This window comes from Lithobates pipiens, unplaced genomic scaffold, assembly GCF_037356315.1.
Source record: "Lithobates pipiens isolate NorthernLeopardFrog02 unplaced genomic scaffold, aLitPip1_a1.2 Scaffold_27, whole genome shotgun sequence".
In the NCBI taxonomy this organism is placed as follows: domain Eukaryota; kingdom Metazoa; phylum Chordata; class Amphibia; order Anura; family Ranidae; genus Lithobates; species Lithobates pipiens.
Window position 1 is genome coordinate 180,954,385 of NW_027507788.1, and position 27,709 is coordinate 180,982,093.

General features: G+C 45.3%; 1 protein-coding gene across 2 annotated transcripts in view; it reads right to left on the bottom strand.

Annotated features, from left to right (window-relative positions):
- The window catches only part of DISP3 (dispatched RND transporter family member 3), a 278,254-nt gene extending 252,692 nt beyond the window's left edge, over nt 1-25,562 (bottom strand). The window contains exon 1 of one of the 2 annotated variants that reach the window (XM_077457961.1): nt 25,217-25,562. The gene's annotated coding sequence lies outside the window, so the exon portion shown is untranslated. The remainder of the gene's footprint in view (nt 1-25,216) is intronic. The other variant, XM_077457962.1, reaches the window with a different exon arrangement.
- Between the last annotated feature and the right edge of the window lie 2,147 nt (nt 25,563-27,709).

A 27,709-nucleotide genomic window follows, 5' to 3' on the forward strand; every position in this document is an offset into this window, starting at 1 on the left:
GCACACCGATGTACGTCGGCAGAATGGCATGGACAGGCAAATGGGCGTACCTGTATGTCCCTTTAAATTTGCAGCCGTGCCTTCGCGTGTACACCTCCAGGACTGCCATGAGCTGGGTCGCGGGTCCCGCGGACTCGATCGCCTCATGGAGAGGAAGAACGGGGAGATGCTAATGTAAACACGCATCTCCCCGTTCTACCTAGTGACGGTGTCACTGATCTCTGCTCCCTGTGATCGGGAGCGGAGATCAGTGACGTGTCACACACAGCCACGCCCGCTCAGAGTTAGAAACACTCCCCAGGGCACACTTAACCCCTACACTGCCCCCTAGTGGTTAACCCCTTCACTGCCAGTGTCATTTACACAGGAATCAGTGCATTTATATAGCACTGATCGCTGTAAAAATGACAATTGTCCCAAAAATGTGTCAAAAATGTCTAATCTGTCTGCCATAATGTCACAGTCATGATAAAAATTGCTTATTGCCGCCATTACTAGTAAAAAAAAAAAATTATTAATAAAAATGCCATAAAACTATCCCCTATTTTGTAAATGCTATAACTTTTGCGCAAACCAATCAATAAAAACTTATTGCAATTTTTTTTTTAACCACAAATATGTAGAAGAATACGTATCAGCCTAAACTGAGGAAAAAATATGTTTTTTTATACATTTTTGGGGGATATTTATTATAGCAAAATGTAAAAAATAATGTGCTCTTTTTTTGTTTATAGCGCAAAAAATAAAAAAACGCAGGGGTGATCAAATACCACCAAAGGAAAGCTCTATTTGTGGAAAAAAAAGGACGTCAATTTTGTTTGGGAGCCACGTCGCACGACCGCGCAATTGTCAGTTAAAATGATGCAGTGCCGAATCACAAAAAGTGGTCTGGTCTTTGGCCAGCCAAATGGTCCGGGGCTGAAGTGGATATAGTAAGCCCAGTGTTTCTCAACTCCAGTTATCAAGCTGCCCCAACAGGTCATGTTTTCAGGATTTCCCTCAGACGAAACAGCTGTGGTAATTACGAAGGCAGTGAAACTGATCAAATCACCTGTGCAAAATAATGGACAGCCTGAAAACATGACCTGTTGGGGGACCTTGAGGACTGGAGTTGAGAAACACGGTAGTAGCCAATCAACTTCTAACTTCAGCGTATTCAATTATGCTTTGACAAAAATAAAATAAATTTAAAAAACTGGAAGCTGATTGGTTTCTTTGTAGAAGCTGCACCAGATTTTGCACTGCCCAGTTTTTGTAAATCAGCCCCCAACTGTCATTTAGAGTTTCAGAACATCACGTGTCATTCGTCATCATCATGTCATTCATCATCATGGCCAACTGCCATTCATTATTTGAGAACACTTGTTGTCAATCACCATCTCAAAACATCAACTGTCCTTTATCACTCCACCAACTGTCATTTTGCCCCTCAGAACGCCAACTTATTTCAGAATAACAACTGCCTATTAGTTTTACAGAAAATCCATGTGTAAATTTGCCGTTAAAAATATCAATTGTCCTTCAGACTTTTAGAAAATATACTGTCATTCATCATCTCAGGATACATACTGTTTGTTATTCATTGTCTCAGAACATCACCTGTCATTCATCACCCAGAACGCCAACTGCCATTCATCCTCTCAGAATACCAACTGTCATTCATCCTCTCAGAATACAAACTGTCATTCATCCTTTCAGAATACCAACTTGCCATTCAGCAGAGGGTCCATATATATACACTGAAGGGTCCCAATATACTGGACAGGGTCTCCATATACGGGAGTATTGATATACAGCACAGGGTGTCCGTATGCATTGAAACCCCTTTAGATAAAAGGGAGGGTCTGGAAATACAACAGAGAATCTCCATATACCACACAGGGTCTCAACATACAGTGGAGGGTCTGGATATACAACAGAGGGTCCCCATACACAATGAAGGATCCCAATTTACTGGACATGGTCCCTATAAACAGGAGAGGGTCCCCATACAAAAAGAAGGATCTTGATATATAGTGTAAGGTCTTCATTTACCATAAAGGGTCTTGATATAAAGTGGAATTTTTTTATATATATACGAAGCAGGATCTTGGTGTACTTTGGACTTCCAATGCAATACTCCCAACGCCCAACTCCCAATACTCCAGTGCACACGGCTGTTTCTTAGATTGGGGGCTGAAATGACCAACGGCTGGAATTGACTGCAATCATGAGAAGGAGGTGTCACCAGCACACCAGGATCTCCAAAATCGGGTCCAAAACGTTAATTATATACATAGTATTACAGAGTAGGTGAGGTTGAAAAAAGACACAAGTCCATCAAGTCCAACCTATGTGTGTGATTATATGTCAGTATTACATTGTATATCCCTGTATGTTGTGGTCGTTCAGGTGCTTATCTAATAGTTTCTTGAAACTATCGATGCTCCCCGCTGAGACCACCACCTGTGGAAGGGAATTCCACATCCTTGCCGTTCTTACAGTAAAGAACCCTCTACGTAATTTAATGATAAACCTCTTTTCTTCTAATTTTAATGAGTGGCCACAAGTCTTGTTAATCTCCCTTCTGCAAAAAAGTTTTATCCCTATTGTGGGGTCACCAGTATGGTATTTATAAATTGAAATCATATCCCCTGTCAAGTCTCTTCTCCAGAGAGAATAAGTTCAGTGCTCTCAACCTTTCCTCATAACTAATATCCTCCAGACCCTTTATTAGCTTTGTTGCCGTTCTTTGTACTCGCTCCATTTCCAGTACATCCTTCCTGAGGACTGGTGCCCAGAACTGGACAGCATACTCCAGGTGCGGTCGGACCAGAGTCTTGTAGAGCGGGAGAATTATTGTTTTATCTCTGGAGTTGATCCCCTTTTTAATGCCAATATTCTGTTTGCTTTGTTAGCAGCAGCTTGGCATTGCATGCCATTGCTGAGCCTATAATCTACTAGGACCCCCAGGTCCTTTTCCATCCTAGATTCCCCCAGAGGTTCTCCCCCCAGTGTATAGATTGCATTCCTATTTTTGCCACCCAAATGCATTATTTTACATTTTTCTACATTAATCCTCATTTGCCATGTAGTTGCCCACCCCATTAATTTGTTCAGATCTTTTTGCAAGGTTTCCACATCCTGCGGAGAAGTTATTGCCCTGCTTAGCTTAGTATCATCCGCAAATACAGAGACTGAACTGTTTACCCCATCCTCCAGGTTGTTTATTAACAAATTAAATAGGATTGGTCCCAACACAGAACCCTGGGGGACCCCACTACCCACCCCTGACCATTCCAAATATTCTCCATTTATCACCACCCTCTGAACTCGCCCTTGTAGCCAGTTTTCAATCCATGTACTCACCCATGGTCTATGCCAGGGATATGCAATTAGTGGACCTCCAGCTGTTGCAAAACTACAAGTCCCATCATGCCTCTGAGATTCATGCTTGTGGCTGTCAGAGTCTTGCTATGCCTAATGGGAGTTGTAGTTCTGCAACAGCTGGAGGTCCACTAATTGCATATCCCTGGTCTATGCCAAAGGACCTTATTTTGTACAATAAACATTTATGGGGAACTGTGTCAAATGCTTTTGCAAAATAGAGATACACCACATCTACGGGCCTTCCTTTATCTAGATGGCAACTTACCTCCGCATAGAAGGTTAGTAGATTTGGCTTGGCAAGAACGATTCTTCATGAATCCATGTTGATTACTGCTAATAATACTGTTCTCATTACTAAAGTCTTGTACATAGTCCCTTATCATCCCCTCCAAGAGTTTACATACTATTGATGTTAGGCTAATTGGTGTAATCCCCAGGATGTATTTTGGGCCCTTTTTAAATATTGGTGCTACATTGGCTTTTTTTCCAATCAGCTGGTACCATTCCAGTCAGTAGACTGTCAGTAAAAATCAGGAACAATGGTCTGGCAATTACTTGACTGAGTTCCTTAAGTACCCTCGGATGCAAGCCATCTGGTTTCTGGTGATTTAGTAATGTTAAGTTTCCCAAGTCTAATTTTAATTCTGTCCTCTGTTAACCATGGAGGTGCTTCCTGCGATGTGTCATGAGGATAAACATTGCAGTTTTGTTTACTGAAGTCCTCCTATTCCCTCGTGAAGACTGAGGAGAAGAAGAAATGCAATACTTTCTCCATCTCCCCTTCACATAGTATCAAAAAAAAAAAAATAGAAGTGATGAACCACGCAGATCCCCTGCACCAGGCATGATTGGTCACATGCCTGATGAAGTGGTCCTGCGTGGCTCCAAAATGTTGCTTCTATTTATTTTTTTGATACTATGTGAGTAAGGTTTTGGACCTCGATTTTGGAGACCCTGGTGTGCTGGTGACACTTCCTTCTCTTGGTATACAGTGGAAGGCCTTCAGTGGAGGGATTTGATATGCATTGCATTGACTCTATACATACAGTGTAGGGTCTCCATATACAGTGAAGGGTCCCCATATACAGTCTTGATGTCAAATAATAGTCTGCAATTAGTTTAGCCTGCATAGTTTTGGCCCAGGAAATGGGCACAAGGCAGACAGACAAAACCAGGTTTGGCAAAACAAAGCAACCAGGTCAAGTTCCAGGAAAGAAAGCTGCAACTGGAGGTCAGATAAGCCAGCTACCAGGTGAGGAACAACAAACGGGACATGAGGCCCTTGTACAAAGGAGGTAAGCTGTGTTCGGTATGGGCAGTCTCATGCCAAACAAGTGTTGGGTCTCATTAGAGCCAACAAGCCTCCATCCAGCTCCCATACTGCTGTGCTGGCTGTACGGAATGTTCCTGCATAAGTTGGATAATGCTCATTGCACAGGACCGATGCTGCAGATGGTGCTACAATCATACCCCGGCAAGGCCAAATCCTATCTAGAGGATTGCTTTTACATATGTAGGCTGACACTGATGGCTTCATCTGAAAATGCTATCTGACTGGGTATCTCTGTCGTCCATGCTTTCTAAATAACTGGCCTAAAAAAAGAATGATACATCTGAAGTAAAAATTCAGAGACAGTCAGGCAACCAGCATTTTCAATAGCAGGTCAACAATAGCAGCAATCCTATTTCCTTATTGTTTTCCACTGAGCACTAATTGCATCAAGCTGCCTGTGTGCAACATCTGATATGTAGCTTCCCGTGTGAATGTTCAGGCTAGTACTAACAGCATGTGGATAAATGTAAAAAAACGACGAGTGCCCAAGAACGCAATTATCATCTTCTTTGTGCTTGGTATCATTGCCCTACCACCCTCCACAAAATTGACCCTTCTGTCCCCAATGAATGTTAGGCCGCGTACACACGGGCGGACTGTTCGCCCAACCTTGTCCGCTGAACAGTGTTTGGGCGGACAGTCCGCTCGTGTGTGGGCTTTCAGCGGACAGTTTCAGCGGACAGTTGGACGGACAAAGTCTTTCGGAAATTCCAAAAAACTGTCCGCTGAAACTGTGTTTGAGCGAACAGTCCGCCCGTGTGTGGGCCTGTCCGCTGTACTTTCGAAATGAGCAGAATGTTCCCGCTCGGAAAGTCCGCCCATTTCGAGCGCGTGTACAGGTAGGCGGGGCCCGCGAAGGAGACGTCGCGGGCTCCGCCGCCTGGAATGGGCTTAAAGGGGAACCCCAACGCCGAAAAAAATCGGCGTGGGGGTTCCCCCAAAGTCCACACCAGACCCTTGTCCGAGCACGCTACCCGGCCGGCCAGGAAAGGGGGGCGAGCGAGCGCGCCCCCCCTCCTGAGCCGTACCAGGCCGCGTGCCCTCAACATGGGGGGTGCCTTGGGGAAGGGGGGGCCGCGCGGCCCCCCCACCCCAAAGTACCTTGTCCCCATGTTGATGAGGACAAGGGCCTCTTCCCGACAACCCTGGCCGTTGGTTGTCGGGGTCTGCGGGCGGGGGGCTTATCGGAATCCGGGAGCCCCCTTTAAGAAGGGGGCCCCCGGATACCGGCCCCCCACCCTATGTGAATGAGTATGGGGTACAATGTACCCCTACCCATTCACCTGTGAAATAAAGTACAAAAAAAAACACAACACAGGGAAAAAATATTTTATTGCACAGCTCCGGGGGTCTTCCGTCTTCGGGGGTCTTCTCGCCGGACTCCTCCGCTATCTGTGTGTAGCTCTTTTACTAGCGGAGGAGTCCGGCTTTCTTCCTCCCCGCCGCCGGCCTCTTCTCCTGACTTCGGGGGTCTTGTCCCCCTCTTCGGTTCTTCTGCCGGGCCACCGCGCCTTCTTGTAGCTCTTTTACAGGCGGTGGCCCGGTCTTCTGTCGCCGCTGCCTTCCGTTCTTCTGTCGCCGCCTTCGGTTCTTCTGCCGGGCCACCGCGCCTTCTTGTAGCTCTTTTACAGGCGGTGGCCCGGTCTTCTGTCGCCGCTGTCGCCGCTGTCGCCGCTGTCGTCGCCGCCGCCGCCGCCGCCTTCCGTTCTTGTTCTTCTTCTTGTTCTTCTGCTTCTTCTCCTGGAGATGTTGACTCGACGAGCTCTCCGGCCGGAATGCCAGAGCCGCGCTGTGCGGTCACTTATATAGTGACAATGGGGCGGTGTCACATGGTATATGTCACATGGGTTGGTCACATGGTGACCCCGCCCCCTTACGATGTCATAGTCCCCATGTGACATCAACCCATGTGACCAACCCATGTGACATATACCATGTGACACCGCCCCATTGTCACTATATAAGTGACCGCACAGCGCGGCTCTGGCATTCCGGCCGGAGAGCTCGTCGAGTCAACATCTCCAGGAGAAGAAGCAGAAGAACAAGAAGAAGAACAAGAACGGAAGGCGGCGGCGGCGGCGGCGGCGACGACAGCGGCGACAGAAGACCGGGCCACCGCCTGTAAAAGAGCTACAAGAAGGCGCGGTGGCCCGGCAGAAGAACCGAAGGCGGCGACAGAAGAACGGAAGGCAGCGGCGACAGAAGACCGGGCCACCGCCTGTAAAAGAGCTACAAGAAGGCGCGGTGGCCCGGCAGAAGAACCGAAGAGGGGGACAAGACCCCCGAAGTCGGGAGAAGAGGCCGGCGGCGGGGAGGAAGAAAGCCGGACTCCTCCGCTAGTAAAAGAGCTACACACAGATAGCGGAGGAGTCCGGCGAGAAGACCCCCGAAGACGGAAGACCCCCGGAGCTGTGCAATAAAATATTTTTTCCCTGTGTTGTGTTTTTTTTTGTACTTTATTTCACAGGTGAATGGGTAGGGGTACATTGTACCCCATACTCATTCACATAGGGTGGGGGGCCGGTATCCGGGGGCCCCCTTCTTAAAGGGGGCTCCCGGATTCCGATAAGCCCCCCGCCCGCAGACCCCGACAACCAACGGCCAGGGTTGTCGGGAAGAGGCCCTTGTCCTCATCAACATGGGGACAAGGTGCTTTGGGGTGGGGGGGCCGCGTGGCCCCCCCTTCCCCAAGGCACCCCCCATGTTGAGGGCACGCGGCCTGGTACGGCTCAGGAGGGGGGGCGCGCTCGCTCGCCCCCCTTTCCTGGCCGGCCGGGTAGCGTGCTCGGACAAGGGTCTGGTGTGGACTTTGGGGGAACCCCCACGCCGATTTTTTTCGGCGTTGGGGTTCCCCTTTAAGCCCATTCCAGGCGGCGGAGCCCGCGACGTCTCCTTCACGGGCCCCGCCTACCTGTACACGCGCTCGAAATGGGCGGATTTGCCTCCGCCTTACGTGGGCGAGTCCGTTCATTTCAAAAGTTGAGCGGACTGTTTGGCAAACAGTTCGTTGAAACAGTCCGCTCGTGTGTGGGCAAGTCCGCTCATGCAAATTTTGAGCGGACTGTTTGCCGAAACTGTTTGACGAACAAAGTTGGGCAAACAGTCCGCGCGTGTGTACGCGGCCTTAGCGTTGTTTGCAGGCTCCTGGCACAATGCTCCATATCTGTGGTATGTGTCCACACATTGTGTCTTTTTGGCGGTGAAATACTACATTTGTATGATGCCCTGGTGGGCAGTAAAGACCCAATTCAACCCCAAATCCCGATAATCTCTATGCTGCCAGGATCCTACAAACAAATCAACAAAAGTCTTATTAGACACTTCCTGACAGCAGCCTGATCTGCCATTGCCAGGTGTTGGTGTCAGCCTGAACCACCACCTTTGGCTGCTTAGGCTTGTGAAATGATCAATATTGAAAATATGGAAAGCATGATTTCCAGAAACGAGGACAAATCTGAATCTCAAGCCCCATACACACGATCAGAAATTCTGCCAGCAAAAGTCGAATGTGAGCTTTTGGTCAGAAATTCCGACCGTGTGTATGCCCCATCGGACTTTTGCTGGCAGAATTCCAGCCAGCAAAAGATCGACGCCCCTTACCATGTGATCAGCTGTCAGCCAATGACAGCTGATCACGTGTGTAACCAAAAGTTTGGTAATCGTTTTTCTTTTCTCCTCACGCTGACAGCGTGAGGAGGAAAAAAAGCCGATCACCGGCTTATGTGCAAGGGACATCGGTCCTGAAGAGGAAGGAGGCATATCTGCCTCATCTGTGCCAATTAGTACCACCTGCCAGTGCCATCTGCCGCCACCTGCCAGTGCCCACATTGCCCACCAGTGCCACCTATCAATGCCCATGAGTGTCACCTATCAATACCCATAAGTGCCATCTATCAATATCTACCAGTGGTGCCAATCAGTGCCACCTAGCAGTGCTGCCTATCAGTGTAACCTACCAGTGCCGATCAGTGCCCATTATTGCCACCCATCAGTGCCCATCACTGCCACTCATCAATGTCCATCACTGCCACCTATCAGTGCCCATCACTGCCAGCCATAAGTGCCACCTATTAGTGCCACTTCTCAGTGCCCACCAGTGCCACCTATCAATGCCCTTCAGTGCCACCCATCAGTGTCACCTCTCAGTGCACACTAGTGCCGCTTATCAGTGCCCACCAGTGCCACCTTATCAGTGCCTACCAGTACAGCCCATCGGTGCCCATCAGTGCAGCCCATCAGTGTCCATCAGTGCAGCCTATCAGTGCCCATCAGTGCAGTCTCCTCAGTGTAGATCAATGAAGGAGAAAAATTACCTGTTTGCAAAATTTTATAACAAAATATAATATATATATAGATATATATTAAAGTTCGGTCTTTTTACATTTTTTTAACAAAAAATAAAAACCGCAGAGGTGATCAAATACCACCAAAAGAAAGCTCTATTTGTGGGGCTCCATTTGGGTACAGTGTTGTAGGACCGCGCAATTGTCATTCAAAGTGCGACATCACTGAAAGCTGAAAGTGCCCAGTAAGCAAGTGGTTAATACATATAAGATGTGGAATGTGGAAATGTCCTAATTTGGCTAGATCCTGGCGAGAGGTGGTGAAAACAATTAATGAGACTTTTAACACAAATATCGATTTGGATCCTAAGACGTGTTTACTGGGCTATTTCGATGAACAGTTTTTGCCCATTGAGATATTGATATCAGTTAGCATATTATTGTTTATAGCGCGCAAAGCTAATTGCTAATTGATATATGCAAGGAAAAAGAAAAGAATAATTTCAGAACTTCCTTTGGAGACTGACCCTATATGCGCTTTCAGAAATAAGAAAAATATGTATTCCTTTAATAAGGCGATAAGTATTATATTTTTAAATAAGAATATATACTGTTTTTTTAATAATAAAATTCTATAAAAAAAAAAAACGATTTTTGAGAAATATAACGCATTGCCCTCAATGCACTGATGTAAAGAGCTTGATAAACTAGTATATTCATTTTCATGCGCTTTAAGGCTGGGTTCACACTGTTGTGAATGGATGCGGGTTTCAACGCATCCAATTCACATAGCAGGAGATTGTGACCGGCTCTTTATGGAGCCGTTTCCCACATCTCCGGAGCGTCTTTTGATCCATTTCAGGTCCGAATTCAGCCCCAAAAATTCGGGCTGAAATCGGACCTGAAATGAAATGAGGGCACACCGGACTCCAGCCCTGAGCCGCACCGTGCTGCGGTGTGAATCCAGCCTTAACGCACTGTGATCCTGGGTTGTAGCGCCATAAAACATGATGTTGTGCATCAGCCCTAAGCAAGAGATTCAATCACACAGGAAAGCCTATAAAGATGCCAAAAAAGGCAGCAAACTGTCGCGTTGCAGGGATAAGGTTTGTGAATGTTGCAATAAATGGCCCTTAATCTTAAAATGCCGTACACATTGGACATGGAGCATCCTGCGATCACCTATGGTAAAAAGCACACAGGCTCGCTAATGTGAAGATATAATTCAGTAGCGAGCTTTTTTTTCCATCATCTCTCTTTAGGTGAGCTTTAAAGGAAAATCCCTCCGCAGCTGAACCCAGCGATCTTCCTTTGGGCTGTCAGGATGATGAATTGTCATCCAACGCTCAGAAGGATAAATATTACACCCCCCACCCCCCTTGAATTCTCAGAAGGGATTGTTTCATCCTCTTGTTTATGGTGTTCCTTTAACAATACACCCCCTCTATGTACCGTCTATGGCATTTCCTGGAAATGATGCTAGATCTGTAAACCGACATCTACAGTGTATCCATAGAGTCAGTATGCTGCAGAGTTAAATGACTCTTATTGTAGACGAGGAGGAAGAGTCTCCAGCGCTCAGTCGAAGATTGAAGATTCCCACGTATTTATTCATAGGATGTCACAGAAGTCAAACAAAGCCAACGTTTTAGATCTCGTCGGGTCTCTTCCTCAAAGCAGTAGAGCAGGCTTTCTCAACATTTTTACCCCAGAGGAATTCTTGAAATCATTTCAGGTCTTGGGGAAACCCAGTAAAAAACAATTCATTGGTGGTCAGTGGGAAGAATGCTCCTTAAATTGATGGACAGTGGGAAAGACACTCCATGCATTAGTGGCTAGTGAGAATACCCTTACATTGGTGGCCAGTAAGAAAAAAAAGTTATTTTCATTGGTGGGTAGTGGGAAGAATTCCTTTTATATTGGTGGTCAGTGGAAAGAATGCCCCTTACATTGGTGTCTAGTGGGAGGAATTCCATTTATATTGGTGGCCAGTGGGAAAAATGCCCCTTACAGTGGTTGCTAGTGGGAAGAATTAAATTTATATTGGTGGTCAGTGGAAAGAATGCCCCTTACATTGGTTGCTAGTGGGAAGAATGTCCCTTACATTGGTGGTCAGTGGGAAGAATGCTCTTTATATTGGGGTCAGTGGGAAGAATGCTTCTTACATTGGTGGCCAGTGGGAAGAATGCTCTTTATATTGGGGTCAGTGGGAAGAATGCTTCTTACATTGGTGGCCAGTGGGAAGAATGCTCTTTATATTGGGGTCAGTGGGAAGAATGCTTCTTACATTGGTGGCCAGTGGGAAGAATGCTCTTTATATTGGTGGTCAGTAGGAAGAATGCTTCCTACATTGGTGGTCAGTCGGAAGAATACCGCTTTTATAGGATGCTAGTGGGTGGAATGCCCCTTACATTGATTGCTAGTGGGAAGAAGGCTCTTTATATTGATGCTCAGTGGGAAGAATGTTTCTTACATTGGTGGCCACTGGGAATTATGCCCCTTACATTTGTCACTAGTGAAAATAATGCTCCTTACACTGGTGGCTAGTGGGAATAATTCCCTTTATATTGGTGGCCAGTGGGAAAAATGCCCCTTTCATTGGTGGCTAGTGGGTGGAATGCCCTGTACATGGTGGTGGTTAGTGGGAAGAATGTCTTTTACATTGGTTGCTAGTAGAACGAATGTTCTTTATATTAGCGTCAGTGGGAAGAATGCTTCTTACATTGGTGGCCAGTGGGAAGAATGCCCTATATATTGGTAATCAGTAGCAGTAGGAAGAATGCTTCCTACATTGTGGTCAGTAGGAAGAATATTGCTTACATAGGAGGCTAGTGGGTGGAATTCCCTTTACATTGGTGGCTGGTGGGATGAATTCCATTTATATTGGTGGCCTGTGGGAAAAATGCTGCTTACATTGGCGGCTAGTGGGTGAGATGCCCCTTACATTGGTGGTTAGTGGGAAGAATGTCTCTTACATTGGTGGTTAGTGGGAAGAATGTCTCTTACATTGGTTGCTAGTAGAACGAATGTTCTTTATATTAGCGTCAGTGGGAAGAATGCTTCTTACATTGGTGGCCAGTGGGAAGAATGCCCTATATATTGGTAATCAGTCTCTTACAATGGTGGTTAGTGGGAAGAATGTCTCTTACATTGGTGGTTAGTGGGAAGAATGCTCTTTATATTGGGGTCAGTGGGAAGAATGCTTTTTTACATTGGTGGCCAGTGAGAAGAATGCTGCTTACATTGGTGGCTACTGGGAAGAATATCACTTACATTTATGGGAAGAATGCTTCCTACATTGGAGACCAGTGGGGAGAATGCTCCTTACATTTGTGGTCAGTGGGAAGAATGCTCCTTACATTTGTGGTCAGTGGGAAGAATGCTCCTTACATTTGTGGTCAGTGGGAAGAACGCTTCCTACATTGGAGACCTGTGGGAAGAATGCTCTTTACACTTGTGGTCAGTTGGAAAATGCCCCTTACATTGCTTGTCTGTGGGGAAAATAATCCTTGCTTTGGTGGTTAGTGGAAAGCATGTCGTTTACATTAGTGGCTAGTAGACATGTGCAGAGTAAAATATTTCGTTTCGGAATTTCGTTTTCGTCCGAAAGCTTAATTTATTTAGTTACTCCCGAAATTCGTTTTTATTTATTTCGTTTTTCGTTCAAAAATTGCATTCGTCCGAAAATCCACATGAATTACGGTCGAATCTGTCTTGGAAGGCTTATGGTGTCTGTCGAATGTATAAAGAAGATTCGACGGAGCTAACTATATAGCATACTTTAGAACCCTATTAAAGTCTATGGGACTCCAACGTTCAAAATCTAAAGTGCTAATTTTAAAGGCTAATTTGCAAGTTACTGTCCTAAAAAGTGTTTGGGGACCCAGGTCCTGCCCCAGGGGACATGTATCAATGCAAAAAAAAGTTTTAAAAACGGCCGTTTTTTCGGGAGCAGTGATTTTAATAATGATTAAAGTGAAACAATAAAAGTGTAATATTCCTTTAAATTTCGTAGGGGGGGGGGTGTCTATAGTATGCCTGTGAAGGGGCGCATGTTTCTGGGGCTTAGAACTGTCGCTGCACAAAGTGTCATTTATGCAGGAAAAAAAGTCCTTTAAAATCACTCGCAGCTATTATGAATTGTCGGCTCCCGTAATACAGAGAACACTCATTGAAAGTCATTGATAAAAAAAAAAAAAAAAAAAATTTAAAAAAAAAGCGTGGGGGTCCCCCAAATTGAATTACCAGGCCCTTCAGGTCTGGTATGGATATTAAGGGGAACCCCGCGTCAAATTTAAAAAAAAATTGACGTGGGGTTCCCCCTAAAAATCCATACCAGACCCTTTATCCGAGCACGCAACCTGGCAGGCCGCAGGAAAAGAGGGGGGGACGAGAGAGCGGCCCCCCCTCCCTCCTGAACCGTACCAGGCCACATGCCCTCAACATTGGGAGGATGCTTTGGGGGTCCGTGACCCCTCAAAGCACCTTGTCCCCATGTTGATGAGGAGAAGGGCCTCATCTCCACAACCCTGGCCGGTGGTTGTGGAGGTCTGCGGGCGGGGGGCTTATCAGAATCTGGAAGCCCCCTTTAACAAGGGGACCCCCAGATCCCGGCCCCCCCCCTGTTTGAAATGGTAAGGGGGTACAAAAGTACCCCTACCATTTCACAAAGAAAGTGTAAAAAAATGGTTAAATAAAACAAAGACACTTTTGAAAAATTCCTTTATTAAAAATAAAAAAATAAAAAAAAAAGATTCCAGCGGCGGTAATCCACTCTTGCTATCCAGCGACGGACGGTCATCTCTCCCGCGATGTCATGTCATCCAGCGCAGCGAATCCTTCGTTCTTCTGTCTCCGCAGAGGAGACAATGCAGGGATTCCGGCTGGCTGACGTTTCTTAAATACGGAGGGCGGGGCCACCCGTCACCTGACCCCGCCCCCCTCTGACGCAAGGGGAAACCCGGGGTTCCCCGTGACGTATGGGTGACCCCGCCCCCCTCTGATGTAACGGAAACCTGCCTGTGTTACATCAGAGGGGTGCGGGTCACCTATACGTCACAGGGAACCCCGGGTTTCCCCTTGCGTCAGAGGGGGGCGGGGTCAGGTGATGGGTGGCCCCGCCCTCCGTATTTAAGAAACGTCAGCCAGCCGGAATCCCTGCATTGTCTCCTCTGCGGAGACAGAAGAACGAAGGATTCGCTGCGCTGGATGACATGACATCGCGGGAGAGATGACCGTCCGTCGCTGGATAGCAAGAGTGGATTACCGCCGCTGGAATCTTTTTTTTTTATTTTTTTATTTTTAATAAAGGAATTTTTCAAAAGTGTCTTTGTTTTATTTAACCATTTTTTTACACTTTCTTTGTGAAATGGTAGGGGTACTTTTGTACCCCCTTACCATTTCAAACAGGGGGGGGGCCGGGATCTGGGGGTCCCCTTGTTAAAGGGGGCTTCCAGATTCTGATAAGCCCCCCGCCCGCAGACCTCCACAACCACCGGCCAGGGTTGTGGAGATGAGGCCCTTCTCCTCATCAACATGGGGACAAGGTGCTTTGAGGGGTCACGGACCCCCAAAGCATCCTCCCAATGTTGAGGGCATGTGGCCTGGTACGGTTCAGGAGGGAGGGGGGGGCGCTCTCTCGTCCCCCCCTCTTTTCCTGCGGCCTGCCAGGTTGCGTGCTCGGATAAAGGGTCTGGTATGGATTTTTAGGGGGAACCCCACGTCAATTTTTTTTTAAATTTGACGCGGGGTTCCCCTTAATATCCATACCAGACCTGAAGGGTCTGGTTATGGATATTTAGGGGGAACCCCACGTCAAATTTTTTCTTAAATTTGAGGCAGGGTTCCCCTTAATATCCATACCAGACCTGAAGGGCCTGGTAATTCAATTTGGGGGACCCCCACGCTTTTTTTTTTTATTTATTTATTTATTTTTTTATCAATGACTTTCAATGAGTGTTCTCTGTATTACGGGAGCCGACAATTCATAATAGCTGCAAGTGATTTTAAAGGACTTTTTTTCCTGCATAAATGACACTTTGTGCTGGGACAGTTCTAAGCACGGGAAACATGCGCCCCTTCACAGGCATACTATAGACAACCCCCCCCCTACGAAATTTAAAGGAATATTACACTTTTATTGTTTCACTTTAATCATTATTAAAATCACTGCTCCCGAAAAAACGGCCGTTTTTAAAACTTTTTTTTGCATTGATACATGTCCCCTGGGGCAGGACCCAGGTCCCCAAACACTTTTTAGGACAGTAACTTGCAGAATCTTCTCTCCGTCAAATCTTTTCTCTGTCGAATATTTTCTCTATATAATCTTGGACTAATAGAGGTAAGGTTAGGCACATTCGACCATAGGTTCTATAGACACGTTGTCAGAGTCATGTCGAATCTCCTATTCTATATCGAACTGTTGTAACAACGAAAACGAAAATAAAGCATTTATTTATGTCGGATCTTTCGTTTTTCGGATTTTGTGCTTTCGTTATCGTTTGTCAAAACGAAAACGAAAATAGCTGAAATTCGGACGAAAATGCATTCGGACGAAAACGAATGCACATGTCTAGTGGCTAGTGAGAAGATTGCCCTTACATTGATGGTCAGTGGGTAGAATGTCCTTTATATTGGTCACTTGTGGGAAGAAAGCCTCTAAATTGGTGGCTAGTTGGAAGAATGCCCCTTACTATGGTGGTCAGAATTTCTTAAAGGCAGCTAAGAAGATCAATTGTCCTGGAGATAGACCCCCTAGCAAAGTCTTGAAGAACCCTAGGTGAAAATGGGTTCAGAAACAATCAATATGCAAATCAAGCAGGTATAGCTAACGTAAGAAGAGCCCAATGTGGCCCAGTGTATACCCCTTGATTCAAAAACAACCAAAATGAATGCAAATTACCCTGCAATTATACATGGGGATTCAGTGTGCATAATATAAAACACTGATGTGCTAATGTTTAACTGGATCATCTTGAGGGACCCTGCACAGCCCTAAAAGGTTGGCCATGTTTGACTTAAATAACATTCCACAAATAAATACGTGACAATCATTGAGTGTGGGTGACTCTTCATGCTTTTACTGTGGTTTTTCACATCTGTGCCATCTGTTGCCTTCACTACTACTGTACACCCCCCGCTATATTGATTGCAGTACTATGAGGAGTGCAGCCCAGAACTGTCCACAATTAAAAATTCCCCATTCTGAGTGATTCTCATTCAGTTTCCATAATTACTGCACAAAAATGCAAATCTTTAAAACCGATATAAATGTGAGTTAAAACTGAGCGTAAACTCATGTAAAAATCTGAGTAAAAAAAACAAACAATGCTAGGCTTTCTAATAAGCAAGCCCAGCACTGCCTGCCTGACTTGCCACAAGAGGTCCCAGGCTCAGTGTCAGATTTATGTTTTATATTATGGGGAATGCAAAGAAGGAAGAGTGAGTCTCCAAGGTGGGTTGCTAGTGCTACAGAGTCAGAACCTACGGTGACAATCCCTTAGAGACAGAAGAATTTAGCAGCTCACCAGACACCACCTACAACTGCAATACCCCAACGCTTCATATTCCCGATATGTGTCTGCTGCACTTGTATGAGAAAGTCCCCTGTTCTCTTTGTATTGCTGAAATCCCTGCTGTTTCTGCCAGTCCCTGTCAAAAACTGACCACACTAGGCAGGAGAGCACACTGTGGTCAGTTCTCTAGCTAAGCTGGAAACTCAGTATGCTCTCCTCCAATGATCAGACTTGTCATGACACGCGGTCTCGATGTCTGCCAGGTGCCCGCAATCGTGTCACAGAGCAGCAGAAAACAAGGCATTTCCCCGTTCTGCCTTGTGACATTACAGAGATCACTGATCCCTTTCATCGGGAGCAGTGATCGCTGTCATGTGTGTTGTAGCCCACCCCCCACAGTTAGAATCACTCCCTAGGACACACTTAACCCCTTTATTGCCCTCTGGTGTTTAACCCCTTCCCTGCCAGTGTCATTTACACAGTAATCAGTGCATTTTTATAGCACTGATCGCTGTGTAAATGTGAATGGTCCCAAAATAGTGTCAAAAGTATTCTATGTGTCCACCATAATGTCGCAATCCCGATAAAAATCAAAGATCGCTGCCATTGCTAATAAAAAATTAATAATAAAAATGCCATAAAACTATCCCCTATTTTGTAGACGCTATAACTTTTGCGCAAACCAATCAATATACGCTTATTGCAACTTCACTTCTGCATAGAAACCAATCAGCTCCCAGGTTTTATTACCAAAGCTTAATTGAACAGGCTGGGGTTAGAAGCTCATTAGTTTCTATGCAGAAGTGAGCCTGATTTTTCACTTTCCAGCTTTAGTAAATATTGTGTACTTAAAAGTGGGTTATGCATGTATAGCAAAAAGTAAACAATATTGAGTTTTTTTCAAAATTGTCACTCTTTTTTTTTGTTTATAGCGCAAAAAATAAAAACCGCAGAGGCGATCAAATACCACCAAAATAAAGCTCTATTTGTGGGGGAAAAAAGGACTTCAATTTTGTTTGGGCACAGCGTCGCACGACCGCGCAATTGTCAGTTAAAGCGACGCAGTGCCGAATCGCAAAAAAGTGCTCTGGTCAGGAAGGGGGTAAAATCTTCCAGGGCTGAAGCGATTAAAGGGGAATTACAATTTGATATACAGCAACACCATTTAATCTTGTTATGTGCTAATTAAAAAAAAAAAGAAACATTTATTTACAGCTAACATAGGTACCCGTATCTTTCTTTCAATTAGCTTTCCCCTTTTCCCTGCCCAGCAGGACAGGTACTGGGGGAGCGAGGGTCAGTAATTTGAAGCAGTCAGGCTCAGTTGCATTGAATAAGGATGTCAGCTTAATACTGGGTTCTTGTTAATGGGAGAAAACAATCGAGTGAGCAGAGAGATGACTTCATGTGTGTGGATTGCCGATCGCTGTTCATTCAGCAGACTCAGCGAGCGAGGTGAACTGTGTTTAACAGCTTTGCTATGCTGTGTTTGGCAGAGGTGCCTGGATCACACGACTGGCTCAGCTGGGTTGCAAATCTTTTGTCACATAATAAAGAGTATATATACATATTCAACTGTGTGTTTGGATGTCTCAGGATTAAAGTAGATGGAAACCTCGATTAAATGTCACTTACAGGTGAATTCCGACTTTCCCCAAACCTTTTCTAATGAATAATCAATCATTGTCATTTAAACCTCATAGATATGGAAGATGCACCTGCTGAAAATGTTTGCTGAATGTCAGATTCTCTCCTTTATAAATACACTTAATTACCAAAAGTACTGGGACACCTGCCTTTACACCTACATGAACTTTAATGGCATCCCGGTCTTAGTCTGTAGGGTTCAATATTGAGTTGGCCCACCCTTTGCAGCTATAACAGCTTCAACTCTTCTGGGAAGGATGTCCACAAGGTTTAGGAGTGTGTCTATGGCAGCCTTTCTCAACCTTTTCAACTCAGAGGAACCCTTGAAATAGTTCTCTGGTCTCGGGGGAACCCCTGCTAAAAATTAGAAATCTACAACTCATGATACAATAGTGTGATGGTCAGTGGGAAGAATGGTCCTTACACTTGTGGTCATTGGTAAGAATGACCTCCTAATGCCGCGTACACACGAGCAGACTGTATGGCATACTTAGTTCGTCATACAATCCGACGGACAGTCTGTCGTACTTTCCACTGAACGGACTTGACCACACACGGATGCACAAACAGTCCGTCGAAAGCTTGCGCGATGACGTGTACAGCACGTACGACGGGACTAGAAATAGGAAGTCCAAGACACAGCAAAGCACCCTTCCGCCGTGTAAATCCTTTCTGGGCATGCGCCATTCTTAGTCCGTCGAACTAGCATACTGACGACCGTACTGTCCGCTGAAACCAAAGTACGACAGACAGAATTTCGAAAAAACCGAAATACTTAGTACCCCGGACTGCACGCTGAAAAAGTCCGCTGAAGCCCACACACGAGCGGATTGTCCGCTGAAATGTGTTTCGACGGACTAAGTATGCCATACAGTCCGTTCGTGTGTACGCAGCATTACAGATAGCTAAAAAGATCAATGGTGTGAGTGGGAACTTATCTGAGAGGCAGAAATTGCCCAATGCTGAAGGAACCCCTAGCAACCTCTGGAGGTTCCACGGAACCATGGTTGAGAATTGCTGGTCTATGGGAATGTTTGACCATTCTTCCAGAAGAGCATTGGTGAGGTCAGGCACTGATTTTGGACGAGAAGGCCTGGCTCACAGTCTCCGCTCTAATTCATCCTAAAAGTGTGCTATTGGGTTGAGGTCAGTCAAGCTCCTCCACCCCAAACTCGTTCATCCATGTCTTTATGGACAAGGATTACCAAAGCTCCCAAGTGTCCCTGATTTGGAGGGCCCGTCCCTACATTGGAACCAAATCCCTTTGTCCCTCGTTACTTCTCAAATGTCCCTCTTCCAGGTATGAGGTATAGACCTCTACAAAAAAAAAATACACAATAGGAGTGTATTGCTAAAAAAAAAAAAAAAAATATTAAAAATTACAGAGCTATTAATTCTGGGAACTTTGCAAATGTTACCATGCAATTTTCTCTACAGGTCAATAGTTATTCAATCATACACAATAGAGTGAATCAGGAAAATACAGCATTATGGCTACAAGATGGAGCTGATGATTATAATAAATATGTATTTTTATGCTCATCAGCTCCATCAAGTGGCCATAATGCAGCATTTTTCTGCTTCACCCGACTCTATAAGTGAATAACATTCAACCTGGAGAGAAAATAGTCTAATAATATCTGATCTTGTCTACATTCACACAGAATGAATGTTCATGCAATGTTGCTGGACGAATAACTTCATTTTTTATAAATACACCCCCGTATAACTTCACAAATAGTTTTTATAAATACACCCCCTATGTGACCACCAAAGCTCCCAAGTGTCCCTGATTAGGAGGGCCCGTCCCTACATTGGAACCAAATGCCTTTGTCCCTCGTTACTTCTCAAATGTCCCTCTTCCAGGTATGAGGTATAGACCTCTACAAAAAAATAAAAATAAATACACAATAGGAGTGTATTGCTAAAAAAAAAAAAAAATCTTAAAAATTACAGAGCTATTAATTATGTTAACTTTGCAAATGTTACCATGCAATTTTCTCTACAGGTCAATAGTTATTCATTCATACACAATAGCGTGAATCAGGAAAATACTGCATTATGGCTACTAGATGGAGCTGGTGATCATAATAAATATTTTTTTTTATGATCATCAGCTCCATCAAGTGGCCATAATGCAGTATTTTTCTGATTCACTCTACTTTATAAGTGAATAACAGTCAACCTGGAGAGAAAATAGTCTAATAATATTTGATCTGATCTTGAATCACCTGTTATTTAATTCCCTAAATGTCATCATTATTTGTAGACTCATTTAAAACCAGAATAAACTGCTGATCTGAAATACAATGGTCCACCAAATCTGCATTTAAAGCGGAGTTTCGCCCAAAAATGGAATTTCCGCTTTAAGGGAACGTGACTCCCTCGGCATGTAATTTTTTTTGGGGGGGGGGGTCGGTACCCTCTTTTCAGAGGGTCCCAGCTCCCACTTCCAGCGCACCGCGGCACTGAAAGGGAGATAACCTCTCCCCCCTCTCTCTCGGGCAATCATCTGGGACACATCACAGGTCCCAGATGATTGCCCGGCCAGTCACGTCGCACAGTGCGGCTCGCGCATGCACAGTGGGTGCTTGGCCGTGAAAGCCACAGCCGTGCATCCACAGTTACAATAATGGCACTGCAGAGAAGAGGGTCAGACGAGCGGGGATTCGTGAGCCCACCTCACTGGACCCTGCGACAGGTAAGTGTCCGATTACGTCAGCAGCTGCAGTATTTGTAGCTGTTGACTTTTAATTTTTTTTTAAATTTTTAAGCAGAACTCCGCTTTAAGCCCTCGTTTACACTGAACATAGCTTTGAAATCGTGCAAGTTCATCTACACTTGCACGATTTCAAAGCAGCATTTCAGTCCGACTTTGGAGGCAACTTGAAAGACATCTGTGTGGGTTCGTGCACAGATGTCTATTGAAATCGCCCCCCTGAAGTCGCCAAAAGTAGTGCAGTAAAATTGGTGCGGCTCCGCAAAGTGGCGGTGTTACACCGATTTTGGACGCTCCTATTTGCCAGCTATAGGCTGCGATTTAACATGCGATTTGACCTGTCGCGCCTGTTGCAACGATGTGAACGGGGGGGGGTTAGGGGGGCTTGACGGCATTTACAAAACTTAGCACTCTATTCTAACAGCAGTAAAGTGATCAAGATTAATAATGACATGACAGAGACCAGTAACCTGAAGCATCAAATCTGATGATTACATTTATATATTCATATATTTAATCAATTTAGCAGTCAGCTCAATGTGTGTCTATTCATACATAGCCCTGCCTGATTAGCTAAGCCTGTGTACCCAAAGTTGGTAAAAAGGGGAGGGCAAGAGGAAATGCTGCCCAAGGCTCAAAAAAATAAAAAAAATAAAAAATGAGAAGGTACAATATAACAAAGAGAAAACAAAAATGAAAAAGCCCATGAGATCTGTGCCTGACACCCACAATCCAATTTCTAGCAATTATTTTATTTATTCGTATTTATTTTGTCGTATTTGCCATTGGCTTGGGTATATGCTTGCAAAGAGGATTATTAAAGAAGGATAATTTATGGCAAAACTGAGGGTAACCTCATTTTTATTTGCAAGAATCCCTATTTACGATTATCTTTATCCTTTTAGATTTTCATTAATAAAAAAACAAAAAAACAAAAAAAAATCCCATAGATAAGCCTAAATAGACCTCTGAATCCTTTTGCTTGTTATCACTGGAGATAGGTGTGCAACCTATCAGGATTTAATAGCGCTCAGTGATTTTGAATCTCAGCCCAATGCTGATTCGCTAACTATCCTTTTTTTTTTTGTCTAAATTATTAACAATAAATGCAAGATGTATTTTTTTTTGGAAGCTTTTAGGACAAAGGATTCGGTTGCAGTCACTGGGGGGGAACAGGACAAAGGGACTGAGCACGTGCACGGCTCAGCAGTGCTCGGCGCCTGGCACCGAGTCGAGTCTGGGAAGTTGGTGTTAATTGCACAGGCTAAAATGTGATTAAGAGGGTAATGACTGAGAGGTAGTCAAAAAACACACTGGAAGTACATTAATATGCATGTCACTCTGCGTAGAAAATACAAGCTCCGCATTCTCCGTACATAAAACTAATACAGCCCGCGATTGCATAATGAGGTCAAACAGTTTATTAAGCTGGGAGCACGGAGGGGGCATACTGCTGTGCCAATTTAGGGCCACAAACAAAACAAAGAAAAAAGCAAAAAAATGCTATTATTGATGGATTTAATCCTGAATAGCTGCTAATTGCAAAATTTTCACGAGGAGGAACAATACTGTAAAAAGATCAAGCTTTTTTCCCCCAACGTAACTTGCTGTCATTACAATTTCTGATAAACACATTTCTGCTCTGGCGCTCGTGCTGGCTGCCAGCTCAATACGATGGGCACTGCCAAGCTGGAGTGGATTTTTCCGGGCACTGATTTGGAATGATTGACCTGTTATGATTGAGGGGAATATCACACTGAGCTTTAAAGAGGTCAACAATGCAGGAAAAAGGAAAAAAAATAAAATAAAATTCCATTCCATATTTGCCATTTTTTCAATGACACGTTGCGAGTCTTTGAGTCCTCACAACTAGAACTGGGCTTTTATGCGTTTAATCCGATACCGGTGGGTTACTAGGCAAAGGGATAAACCCTGTTTATTGGATGGCAGAACCTTCAGGGTCTTCCCCCACGTTTGCCTCCAAGATGGCGCCCCCTATGGATGGAACCCCCTTACCGAACCACCCATGTGCCAGACCAGGCAAAAGGATCCGACCTTTGCGACAGTCCAAACTTCCCCTACACCTCAACCTAGGACAAGTGTGCAAAAGCCAAGCCCCCTATAGATGGAACCCCTTCACCGCACCACCCAAGTGCCAGACCAGACAAAAGGACCCAACTTCTGCAACAGTCCAAACTTCCCCTACACCTCAACCTAGGACAAGTGTGCAAAAGCCAAGCCCCCTATAGATGGAACCCCCTTACCAAACCACCCATGTGCCACACCAGACAAAAAGACCCGACCTTTGCAACAGTCCAAACTTCCCCTACACCTCAACCTAGGACAAGTGTGCAAAAGCCAAACCCCCTATAGATGGAACCCCCTCGCCGCAAAACCCATGTGTCAGACCAGACAAAAGGACCGGACCTTTGCAACAGTCCAAACTTCCCCTACACCTCAACTTAGGACAAGTGTGCAAAAGCCAAGCCCCCTATAGATGGAACCCCCTTACCGAACCACCCATGTGCCAGACCAGACGAATGGACCCGACTTCTGCAACAGTCCAAACTTCCCCTACACCTCAACCAAGGATAAGTGTGCAAAAGCCAAGCCCCCTATAGATGGAACCACCTCACCGCACCACCCATGTGCCAGACCAGACAAAAGGACCCGACCTTTGCAACAGTCCAAACTCCCCCTACACCTCAACCTAGGACAAGTGTGCAAAAGCCAAGCCCCCTATAAATGGAACCCCCTCACCGCACCACCAATGTGCCAGACCAGACAAAAGGACCCGACCTCTGCAACAGTCCAAACTTCCCCTACACCTCAACCTAGGACAAGTGTGCAAAAGCCAAGCCCCCTATAGATGGAACCCCCTCACCGCACCACCCATGTGCCACACCAGACAAAAAGACCCGACCTTTGCAACAGTCCAATCTTCCCCTACACTTCAACCTAGGACAAGTGTGCAAAAGCCAAACCCCCTATAGATGGAACCCCCTCGCCGCACCACCCATGTGTCAGACCAGACAAAAGGACCCGACCTTTGCAACAGTACAAACTTCCCCTACACCTCAACCTAGGACAAGTGTGCAAAAGCCAAGCCCCCTATAGATGGAACCCCCTTACCGAACCACCCATGTGCCAGACCAGACAAATGGACCCGACTTCTGCAACAGTCCAAACTTCCCCTACACCTCAACCAAGGATAAGTGTGCAAAAGCCAAGCCCCCTATAGATGGAACCACCTCACCGCACCACCCATGTGCCAGACCAGACAAAAGGACCCGACCTCTGCAACAGTCCAAACTCCCCCTACACCTCAACCTAGGACAAGTGTGCAAAAGCCAAGCTCCCTATAAATGGAACCCCGTCACCGCACCACCAATGTGCCAGACCAGACAAAAGGACCCGACCTCTGCAACAGTCCAAACTTCCCCTACACCTCAACCCAGGACAAGTGTGAAAAAGCCAAGCCGGAGTGGATTTTCCAGGCACTGCTTTGGAATGAGTAACATGTTATGATGGAATACTCACACTGAGCTTTAAAGGGGTCAACAATGCAGGAAAAAGGAAAAAATAAATAAAAATTGCAATAAAAAATGAAATCTAGATTTGGCATTTATTCAACGACACGTGGAGAGTCATTGAGTCACAACAACTAAAACTGGGCTTTATGCGTTTAATCCGATACCCGCGGGTTACTAGGCAAGGGGTTAACCCTGTTTATTGGACTGCAGAACCTTCAGGGTCTTCCCCCACGTTTGCCTCCAAGAAGACGCTCTCTATAGATGGAACCCCCTCACCGCACCACCCATGTGCCACACCAGACAAAAGGACCCGACCTTTGCAACAGTCCAAACTTCCCCTACACCTCAATCTAGGACAAGTGTGCAAAAGCTCGTTAACATTTAGTTTTGCACCGTGTTATGAGCCCATAGACACAAGGGTATTGATATATGTCTAGTAAGGTTCAACGGGGAGTAAGGATGGTATGGCTAGTCCAATGACCCATAGCAACCGGTCAGAACAATGGCAAGTCGAGACTGATTGGCTGCAATGGGCAAGAGCAAATTACATGTTGCTCTTTGTTTAATTACAGTCCTAAATCCCAGCTAGTTATTTAATTTGACTTGAATTTAATTTGGGCAACTTCATGAACCCCTCCAAATGGAACCCCATCTTACCTAAGGATTTGGAAAGTAAGCTGGAAACAGATACTTTTTCTAGGAAAGACGTGGCGAATTGTCGGGGGTCCCTGTACACTCCGTATTCCATGTCATCAGCTGTGATTTAACTCATGCAACCCTCCGACCCACCCAACCATCAGGCGCCCCCTTGTTCTTACCAAGGGCTGGGTTCGCTGTGGATGTTGGAGATCGGTACCCTGCTGGAGAGGATGTAGTGGTGAAATTGCCAGGCTCCCTGCTCACTCCCTCTTCTCTGTGCTCAGCTTCCCAGCTCACATCCTTTTATGTGGCGCTCTTCTTTGTTTTGATACAGGCTGCTACCACTGATATGGATGACGGAGGGGACGAGGATGTCTCCTCCTGCTCCTCGGTGGCATCTATAAAGGAGGAAGGATTCCCAGGCACTTGTCTCTGCAATCTCATGCACACAGCCAGAGGATGCTGGAATAGAAGAGCTGAGGACAAGCAATGGCTTGCAGCTGCTCTTCCCTCCCTGTGCTCCCAACGCTTGGTACAAGCCCTGCTGCTATATATTCTGCTGCTGGAGCCACAGCTGGCACAAGAGTCTGGGCTTGATGAGCAATGGCAGGGCATGTAAAAGGAAAAGAGGGGGGGGGGGGAATCTTAGATCACAGCAAACCCCATACCCTGCATGGGCACAGAGCCCAGACTGGAGGGGGTGACAGTCACAAGAATTTGGCTGCGTTTCTTTTTCTTCATCAGAGACACACAAAGTCTGTGAAAAACACACAGTGTCAGTTCTGAGACAACCAGAGCTTCTGTGTGTTTATGTTTCATCTCAGTATGGATCTGCATTTGTCATTCACCTAGCTCATCAAACACCTTGATCAATAAATAATCATTTTTTTTTTTTTTTATTAGCCATCAATAATTGCATTTTAATAGAACAACACGAAAAAGTATACACACATACCAATATTAAAAGCAATAAAATATGTTTTTTTTTTCAAAGAAAAATCTATAAAATTATACGTAAATAACAATAGCCATAGTAATGGAAACATTATTCAAATTATTATTTTTATTATTATTATTATTATTATTAATATTATTATAATATTATTTTATGTTTTTATAGAACAACCCAATAAATTATACATAAACAACAACAGCAGCAATATAATTATTATTATAATATTATTATAGAATAATAAACAATATAATATATATATATATATATATATATATATATATATATATATATACACACACAAACTAAAATTATATATATATATATATATATATATATATATATATATATATATATATATATACACACATTATATATTTATGGTGTAGAGCCCTCTGACCGATATGGATAAGGATGACAAACAAGGATAACATAAACTCGCTTACTTGAAATGGACCTGAAAGTGTGCCCTGGTCTAACGTACGGTATACCAAAATAAGGGGGCATACCTCAAAATGAAATGAATATGAAATGATGAAATGAGTACTCATATGAGGAGTATGCTGGAGAAAAGCCCTGATAAAGGGGCGGGTGGGCGGGTATCGCGCACCGGAACCGACGAGGAAGGATGGGCGAACGGTGGGTTATATACATGACCGGGCTCCTCCCATAATTTCAGGCCACCATACTGGCCTTTCTATTTATGGTGTAGAGCCCTCTGACCGATACGGATAAGGATGACAAACAAGGATAACATAAACTCGCTTACTTGAAATGGACCTGAAAGTGTGCCCTGGTCTAACGTACGGTATACCAAAATAAGGGGGCAAAACACTCAGGTAGGGAATACATTTTATTGAACCAAGACTGTTACTGGGTGAGTTTGACGAAGGCCTGGGCCATCTCCACTTGCGGATTGGGTATGTAACGGGCAAAACAGGAGGACTTCCATCTACCCAACTTTTTGATAACATGGACCGGGACCCCTTGGCGGGAGGCCGTCGAAACTGCCCCGATACGAAATGAATGTCCAGAGTAGTGGGCAGGATTGAGGTGAAGGATGCCCAGGAGTATCCTGACATGTTCCATGAACTGGGCTGCGTTGAGAGGTTTAGTGTGGAAGGGCAGAAGTGGGCCAGTCCCTGGTTGATCGGCCAAAAGGGTCAACAAGCGGGTGAGAACAGTGACCGGGCACCAGCGGTTGTAGGTCTTATAGAAGTGTATGTCCGTGCCTGATCCAAGCTGCTGTGTCTTGGAAACCGCTAAATGTAGGATGAAGTGGTCCTCGAACCTGACTAGATGGTGCTTGCACAGCATGCGTGCCGAGGGGCTACTGCAGGTAAACTCGCCTGGTCGCAAGAAGCCGTAGAAGGCCAGATGTATGGCTGCTTGCAGGACGACACTAACGTGGAGACCGAAAGGTGAAGAGGCCAAAATATCTGACATGTCCCTGAACACTTCACCTGTGATAGGCAGCCGTTTGGTGCTGGACACCGGCCGACGCTTCTGAATGCCGCGCATGAGAGCCCGGACGGCGTGGTAAGTGAACAAGGAGGGCTTAGTAGGGTCCTGAAGGGACGTGAAATGTTGTACCCCGGCCAAGTACAACCGGATCGTATTAAAAGACAATGCCAACTCCGAATGGCAGTAAGAAATGAAGGCAAGGACTTGTTTGACCCGGGAGGACTCTGTGCTGTGAGACGATGCGAAACGGCTAAAG